An 8,301-nucleotide genomic window follows, 5' to 3' on the forward strand; every position below is an offset into this window, starting at 1 on the left:
ACCCGTTGCAGAGTCTACAAAAAAGGTCATTATCGTTATTATGTCCTTTGTATGGAAATTCATTTCTGAACATCCATACAGTGCATAATTATGACTAAGTATCTTACTATTTTGTAATTATAAGTAGTATCTCATTATTATTATTATTACAAGATAGTAAGTCCTAATTATGTTATTCTAAGTCAAAATTATGAGAAATTATGAGATACTGTATGCTGTACTGTTTTTCAGGCGGCAAAAATAGGCTTCTATACCTTTGCTTTACTAATTCCCGTTCAACCTAATGAGATACTGTATGACACAACTCTTGTTTCTGGCTAAAAACCCTTTGTCTCTTACCAGGTTATGTTTTGTCTGTGACGGTGGGTCTGCCGGGAGGCCACCAGAGGGCGCGTGTACCCACTCACTCACCTGCACTGCACACGCCCCCTAGCGCCAAACCACTTCCCAGGTCCTGATCTCCTGATTACTAACACCTGTTTTACGTTAGCTTGCACCCTTTATCATCCCACAGGTCGTGCAGTCCAGTGCTACACATTGAAAGAGGACTACGCCTCGCGTCCTGGAGCTGCTCTCCTGCTGACTTAAGAAGTCATCTTCTCATAACGTCTGCATACGCCAAGTCGTCCTTTGTTTCAGTTCCTTGAGTGTCGTGCTCTGTTTCTGTGTTGCCTTCTGCACACTCATTTGTGTTATCATTTTGGTTCATGATGTACAATAAAGAACACGACATGCAACCTGTGCCTCCAGCCACCTCTCGCCCTATATCACAGGATGTGGAGCGACCGGAGGCAGCGAGGTGTCACCCTTGGAGGTTCTTGCCCTGGGTAATCACCAACAGGAGGTCAATGAACGGTGTGAACTGCTGTCCTCTGTAACGGGATGTCTGCAAAGTCTCTCCACGCAGGTGAACGCGGAGAGGTCCGTTCCAGCAGGCCGCAGAGAGGAACCATGCAGCTCTCACCCACGAGTTCCTGGCCAGCCTGCGGCCCAAAATGAGGGCGGAGCTGACCTGTCGTCCTGAGGATAAAACCTTTAATGAAGTGGTACGCCTGGCTAATCACCTTCGATTTGCTACAGGAGAGGTCCATGAGCGCTCCGGCTGCCCGTATCTGCATCCGAGCCCCCCAGGGAGCCAGCACGGGAAGGACTCCCTTCGAGCGTGTGTTCGGTCGCCAGCCTCCCTTGTACCTGTGGAACGCCTCTTCATCTGACCAGCCTGTCATCGAGGAATGGTGCAAAAGGAGCGAGAGGGTGTGGGCAGATGCATATCTGAGGCTGAAAGAGGCTGTCGGATGCTTTAAAAAGAAGGCAGATCGCAGGAGGTGTGAGGCACCATCCTACAGGATCTGCAACAAGGTTTGGGTTTCGACAGGTGACGGGAGACTGGGCCCTAAAGGTAAGCTGGGGGATCGGTACACATCATCGTTAAATTAAAATAAATTTAATTTCTACTAGTAAAAATTGAATTATTACATGTTATAATGTTAATTAGCTTGATTTGCATGCGGATACAAAGGCGGAGCTCATTTACATTACATCTTCTTAAAGAGACCACTTCACTTTTTTTTTTTTTTTTTTTAATACAGCTTGCACAGTGCTCCTTTTTTATAGTTTCATACTATAAGTGTGGGCTAATGTTAAACTCTGCTGATGGCCGACATGGTTCTATCACGTATTATGAGGAGAGACTTATTCATAGAAACGTCCAGCAAGGTAGTAATGGAGGCTTGCATGATGTTACTATTATTGATTCTCTCATTGCTAATCTACGTTGTATTGAGAATCATTTGAGTGGGGAAACGTTTGCAGAATTGTTTAAGAGTCTGACTACATTAGTCTTCCATAACTGCTGATGTGCTTCGTACTCTGCACAGCGTAGCAGCACTGGTAAGCAGCATTCAAACACAATGTAGGCCTACAATATTAAATTTAAAAATAATCTTTGACCTATAGGCTAGTTCTGTAATCGTTTTGCACATTCCATTTGCTCAGTGTGTGCACTGGCTATTCCAGGCTCCCGGGGTAGACCCAGAATTGATGTGTCAAGAGAACAGCTGGAACTCTTATTCAACCAAGGATTTAGGGCAAAAGCAATGGCACGGCTTCTAGGCTGCTCAACGTCTTTCATTTACAGAAAACTAAGCTCTTTGGGCATTTTGATAGAAGAAAGCTGATTGAAGAAAAATGCAAAACTCAATCATACTACATAGAGAAGTCATGTTCATTACAATAAAGATTTACTTTTGTTGTTCTGGAAAATTATCATTTTTAACCATTTAAAACAAACTATCTAATAGACAGTGACCACCTTCTCATTTATTTCATTCGCAGTTCTATTAGCATTAGGAACAAGCAGTTAATTTTTTGGGACATATTGCTGAGAATATTAGATACCCTTATACAGATGAAATGATGCTTGAGAAAAGCTGATGTATAAAGTGTTCAAAAATTAAAAGATATAAAGCAAAAAAACAAATCATGGGCCTCTCCTATCAACCACCAAAATTGCCCCATCAGAAAAACGGCACTTATTGAGAGTGGGAAATTACAGAAGATTCCTTAAAAACTAAACTGAAAAATGAATAAACTCTGACAATTGCCAAAATTAATGCACTTTACATGCAAACATATCACTACAGACATCCAAACTTCATGTGGCCTTCAGATTAGCTCAAGAACTGTGCGCAGAGCGCTTCACGGAATGGGTTTCAATGGTTGAGCATCCAAGCCATACATCACCAAGTGCAATGCAGAGCATCAGATGCAGTAGTGTAAAGCACCCCGCAGTGCAGGTGTGTTTTCTGGAGTGACTAATCACGCTTCTCCATCTGGCAATCTGATGGACGACTCTGGGTTTGGCTATTTCCAGGAGAACGGTACTTGTCTGCCAAGTGTAACGTTTGGTGGAGGGGGATTATGGTGTGGGGTTCCTGTGAAGGGAACTCTGAAAGGAACTGCTTCAGCATACCTCGGGTATGCCAATAGGCCCCACCAACCTGAGGAACTAACACAAAGCAACAACAGGACAACATGAAATACTGCCACTGCAGACAGAGATGGCCAGCAGGGGGCCACCATACCATGACAATGTGTCATGCTCACATATAATTTCCCTTTTAATTCACTGTAAATGTTTAATATTTCAGTGTAATTTGCTTCCTACATAATACAACTACATTTTAATATTGTAGTGTATTTTAAATATTTTTTTCTATTTAAATTTTGCTAAAATGGTGAAAAGATCTTGGGATGTAATGTCTACATAAAGCACTTTGAAATGCTACTTTTTATGAAAGCAGCAAAACACCTAAATTTTCCACAGAATTTTTGTAGTTTACAAAAATGTGGGATATTTTACCAAGATACAACAATGCTACTTTTTTCCCCATTCTTTTTATTTCAATATTTTGGACAGTACAAAGAGGTGACATGCAACAAAGCAGTGTAACAGAGAAAATATGAGGTAATGTGCATGGAAAAAGTCAAACTGGCGATGGGGTTCTTCTCTGTCACAGTATCTCAATGAAATTAAGATGCTCCTTGTACATTACCCGTATACGAACACCCATTGACATACACACCCACACACAAACACATACAGACATCTCCTCTCATGCCCAGAAAGTAAAAAAAAAAAGTTGCACTTTTTGATTGGCTATTGGGTAACTACGTTTCTGAATTTATTGACTGGTGTGAGCACACTACACAACAGCGTCTGGCCGTAAATCTCACCTCTCAGGCTGTCTCCTCTCTGAGACCGATCTCATCCCCGAGACCAGGAAATGACTACTTGCTGTCACGTGATTGCATAAGAAATTAAGCATGGCAGATCACAAGATCACTCCTCTGCGTTCATGTTATACACTTCCTGTTTTCCCGCGTCACAGTATAAAGTAACATAGTGCAACATTCTCTATCTCCCCCCGAGCCTTTAACACCTGTAAACAAAGGCTAAAGAATAACAAAATGCAGGTAGTGTAAATAGTGTAAATAGTGCAAAAACAACGGCAAACAACAAACCAAGCGGTAACGCACACTGAAACAAATCGGACCATGTTCAGAAACCCATTAACGGTTACCCCATAACATAGTCTTTGTGCCAGGCAGGCACGCCGGATGGCCTTGTGGACCGGCGCAAGCCCATCGCAGATGGCACGTCGGGCGATGGAGGCGGGGCAGCTGCAGGGGCTACAGGAGCAAGTGATGTAAAGGGGGGGGGGGGCTTAGGCTGAGGCCACTGGCGTGGGAGGCCGCCCAGCAAGTCGGGAAGAGTCCAAGGGAGGCAGGGCAAGAGGCACGGCGCCCCGAGGCGGCAAGGGGGGTCCCGGTCTCGTCGCAGGCTTCACCGGACCATCCAGAGGGCCAGGCAGCAGTGGCGGTGCGACAGGCGGTGGGGTGCTAGCACAAGTTGCCAGATTGTCGTGGATAGACCGGGGGGTAGGCAGGTTGTTGTGAACGGGGTGGAACCTGCGCAGGAATCTCCGGTTCCGAAGGGAGACCCTGCCTGATTCATCCACGTACTGATCATGTTGGTGCTCCTCAACGACGCGGCCGGTCCTGTCCCACTTGTTGGGGTGAGGCCCGGTCTGGTTCTGCACGTGTACCAAGTCCCCCACTCTGAGGGGTGGCAGGCATCTGGTGTGCTCCGCCCAATTGTCAGCTGCGCGGATGTGGCATTTGCGGAGGGCCTCCTCCCTCAGTGTCAGTGTCTCACGCCATGTTGCACGGGGCCTGTATCTCCCGGGTGTAATTGGGACGAAGTCCTGTTTTGCCTGGCCGAAGACGCACATCGCAGGGGAAAGTTTCGTGTCAGGGTCAGGCGTGTTGCGGTAATGCAGTATCGCCCTCTGGACAGAGTCTGTGTCCAGTTTCCCTTTTGGGCCTGTGTTGTCCGTGATGAGCCGCTTCATCGTCTTGACGCCGATCTCAGCATGGCAGTTGCTGTGGGGGAAGGCCACAGATGCGAGGCGGTGGTGCACGCCCCATCTACGCAGAAAGGATCTGGTGTCGGCAGAGGTGAATTCGGCCCCCCGTCGGATGCCAGTTCAGGTGTCCCATATGTGGCAAAGGCCTGGCGCAGGCGGCATATGAGGTCTGCGGTGCCACCCTCTGACCAGGATATGACCGGCCAGTTAGAGTAACGGTCCACTATCACGAGGTAGTATATACCTCTGTGCATGAAGAAGTCAGCACACACAGCTTGAAAGGGGTACACAGGCAAGATGGGGGGAGTCGGTGGCGCTGCAGGCTGAGAGGGTGCCATCCGATGACAGTGTTCGCAGTCATTCCGAGTGGCAAGGATGTTGGCCGACATGCCCGGCCAGAATACTGATGAATCGGCATGGGCGGTCATCATGGAGACACCCTGGTGAGCGGCGTGCAGGGCATCCAGCACCTCACTGCAGAGGGAGGGCGGTATCACCACCCTGTCCCTGTACAGGACAACCCCATCAGTTGACGTAATGTCCTCGCGGTACTGGTGGAAGCCACGGATTGCCGCAGACATCCCCGACCTGGATTCGGGAAAGCCGTCTGCCGCCATCTCCTCTAGCACCCGCATGTCATCGTCACTGCTGGTGGCCTCCCTGATGTGGTCCCATGTCACAGACTGCAGTGACTTAAGACCTGCAGCGCACCAGGTCAGGACACCACCGTCGTCATCACCCACGGGCCCCGTCCGTCGAATGAGAGACAGAACATCGGCGTGAGCGCTGGGTAAGAGGTGGGTTACCATGGCAGCGTTGTCGTCTGGGAGATCCATGGGCGATCCATGGGCGATGGGCAAGGCGTGCCAACTGGTCTGTGCAACATGGCGTCCACTGCCCTGTTCTTCATGCCCGGGACATGTATGATATGAAAGCGATAGCGCAGGGTCTTTTCCTTGAGGTTCTTGAGGCGAGGTTTGGGTATGTCATCGAGTGCCCTATCATCGAGGAGCTTAAGTAATGGCTTGTGGTCGACAGCCACAATGAGGTCCTTGCAGCCCAACACGAAGTAGCAGGCCTTGTCCAAGGCGTCGGCGACAGCAAGTGCCTCACCCTCTATGGGCACGTATCTGGACTCAGCAGCGTGGGTGAACCTGCTCCCAACCAGGGTCACCTTCCAGCCATCAGTGCAGCAGAATGGCTTGATTGGAGTGCACTGGCAATGCTTCTGGAACAGCCAGAATCCGACCCCCTCCTTTGACCAGTCTGTGGCTTGGACTTATCGAAGATGCGGACAGCACGCTCGATCTCTTAAACGATCGTCTCCTTGGACTCGCGGAAGACATCCTCCAGCTCTGAGGACCATTCGAAGCGCACGCCGTTCTGCAGGAGCCTCCGGAACAGTTGCATGCACTCAGCCATACTGAAGGCGTAGGCCACCTGGTTGACTAGGCCAAACCAGGACCTGACATCGGTGACGTTATGTGGCCGGGGAAATTCTCTGATCGCCTCCAGGTAACAACTGCATGGCCGAACGTCAGTCATGGTGATGGTGAAGCCAGTGAAGTCTACCGTGGGTGAGGCGAAGACGAATTTGTCGGGGTTGAGGACAATGCCGTTCCTGCCGCAGGTATCAAGCCATTGTGCTGCTTGGAAGCAGGCTTCCTCGATAGTGTCGGCCCAAAGCAATGAGGCGTCCACACACTTGGTCTTGTTGCCAATATCCATGACCACCTCGCCGTATTGCCGTGAGTAAACATCCCCCGATACTATGTACCCCTGCGGGGCTGAGAGGTACCAGTATCTCCCCCATGGGGTGATGAAAGTCGTTTTGTGGTGGTCATCTTCGTGCAGTGGGATACTGTGGTAGCCATTCCAGGCGTCAAACACGGTTTTGTACTTCCCGCTGGGTACCTGCCTTGCCTGGTGGAATGGTGACTGTGTGTGGTGGGTCTCACGGAGGGCATGCTTGTTCAGGGCCTGGAAGTCAACGGTGCGCCGTGGCTTGCCAGTCTTCTTTGCGCATATCACCATCCGGTGACACCATGTCACTGGTGTGCCAATGGGTACCTCCTCCAGCACACCGAGGCAAACATCCTGGTCGAGGCCGGCCTTTACTTCGCTCTGCCAGTGTATGGCCACCGGGATGGGGGTGTGGTGGGTGTGTTAGAAATTCTGAAACCCTTAAATGGTGAGCACAATAAAAGTCAGAAGCAGTTGGGTAAGATAATAAAGTAGAATGATTTATTTTAACAAAGCATGGATTAACCCTTAAGATCTCATTCACACACACACAAGGTGTCTGTTGCAGAGAGCTCAGAGACCCTTCTCCAAGAGATCCCTGTTACAAACGCACAAGGCGTCTGCAAGAGAGAGCTAATTCCCCATTCCGAACTCTCATCTTTTATACGTGTAATCATCAACACACACGGTGTCCACGAGGTGAACACGACATGATCAACCAAATGTGATTGGACAATACATAGAATGAATAACACTGATTTGACAGATGCATGTGACGCATGCCCCCTCCACGCTCAGCATCCTCATGATGTCATGACAGCCTGAGTGTCGCCATAGTCCCTTCCAAGTAGAGATTAGGCGTCTCCAGCGAGGTTAGTTTTAGGAACACCAGAGGAACATCAGATTAGGCCTCAGCCGAGGCCAGAGAACACACGCACACACATCTGAGGCCTACTGAAGTCACGAGAATGGCTTCAGTGCCATGATCAACACACGTATATGTAAAAGATCTCTAACACCTATATCTAATGTGTTTATTGTATACTAAGAAAGCCTGACATAAATGGAAATCACCAAATTTCCACCACATGGGCCACTGGCGTTGCGTCGTCATCGAGCATGAGGCGAAGCGGAGGACCGGACATCCTTGGCAGGGGCTGGTGAGGGCATGTATTGAACGTGCTCTAAGCGTACAGCTGCAGGAGGTGCCCCCGTAAAGCCTCCCTGTTGGCCTCCGTTGCTGGCTAGGGATGCATGGTAGGTATGGTCGGGGGCTCTGCACGTCGTGGGCAGTCACATGGGTCTGAGGTCGCCAGGTTGACTTCGCTGAGTGTTGGGAATTTGTCCGATATTATGCCGAGGTCCACGCAGGCTGTACGGGAGGGGGATATACGGTTTGAGGTGTCCGTCATGTATGCGATCTGACGCGTCTCCAACCTCTGGGAGTCACCGCTGCTGCCGGCAAACCTGACTATGGCAGCCCCGAGGATGCGTATTCCCTCATTATTCGGGATGAGGTCGTCGGTGCTCAGACCCAGCTGCTGGGCAACCTTGACACCAATCAGACAGCTCTGGCAACCCGTGTCAGCCATTGCGGGTAGGGTCACAGCGCGGGTGTGTTTCCGAAGGT

The sequence above is a fragment of the Brachyhypopomus gauderio genome, chromosome 7 (genome assembly GCF_052324685.1).
Source record: "Brachyhypopomus gauderio isolate BG-103 chromosome 7, BGAUD_0.2, whole genome shotgun sequence".
NCBI lineage: Eukaryota > Metazoa > Chordata > Actinopteri > Gymnotiformes > Hypopomidae > Brachyhypopomus > Brachyhypopomus gauderio.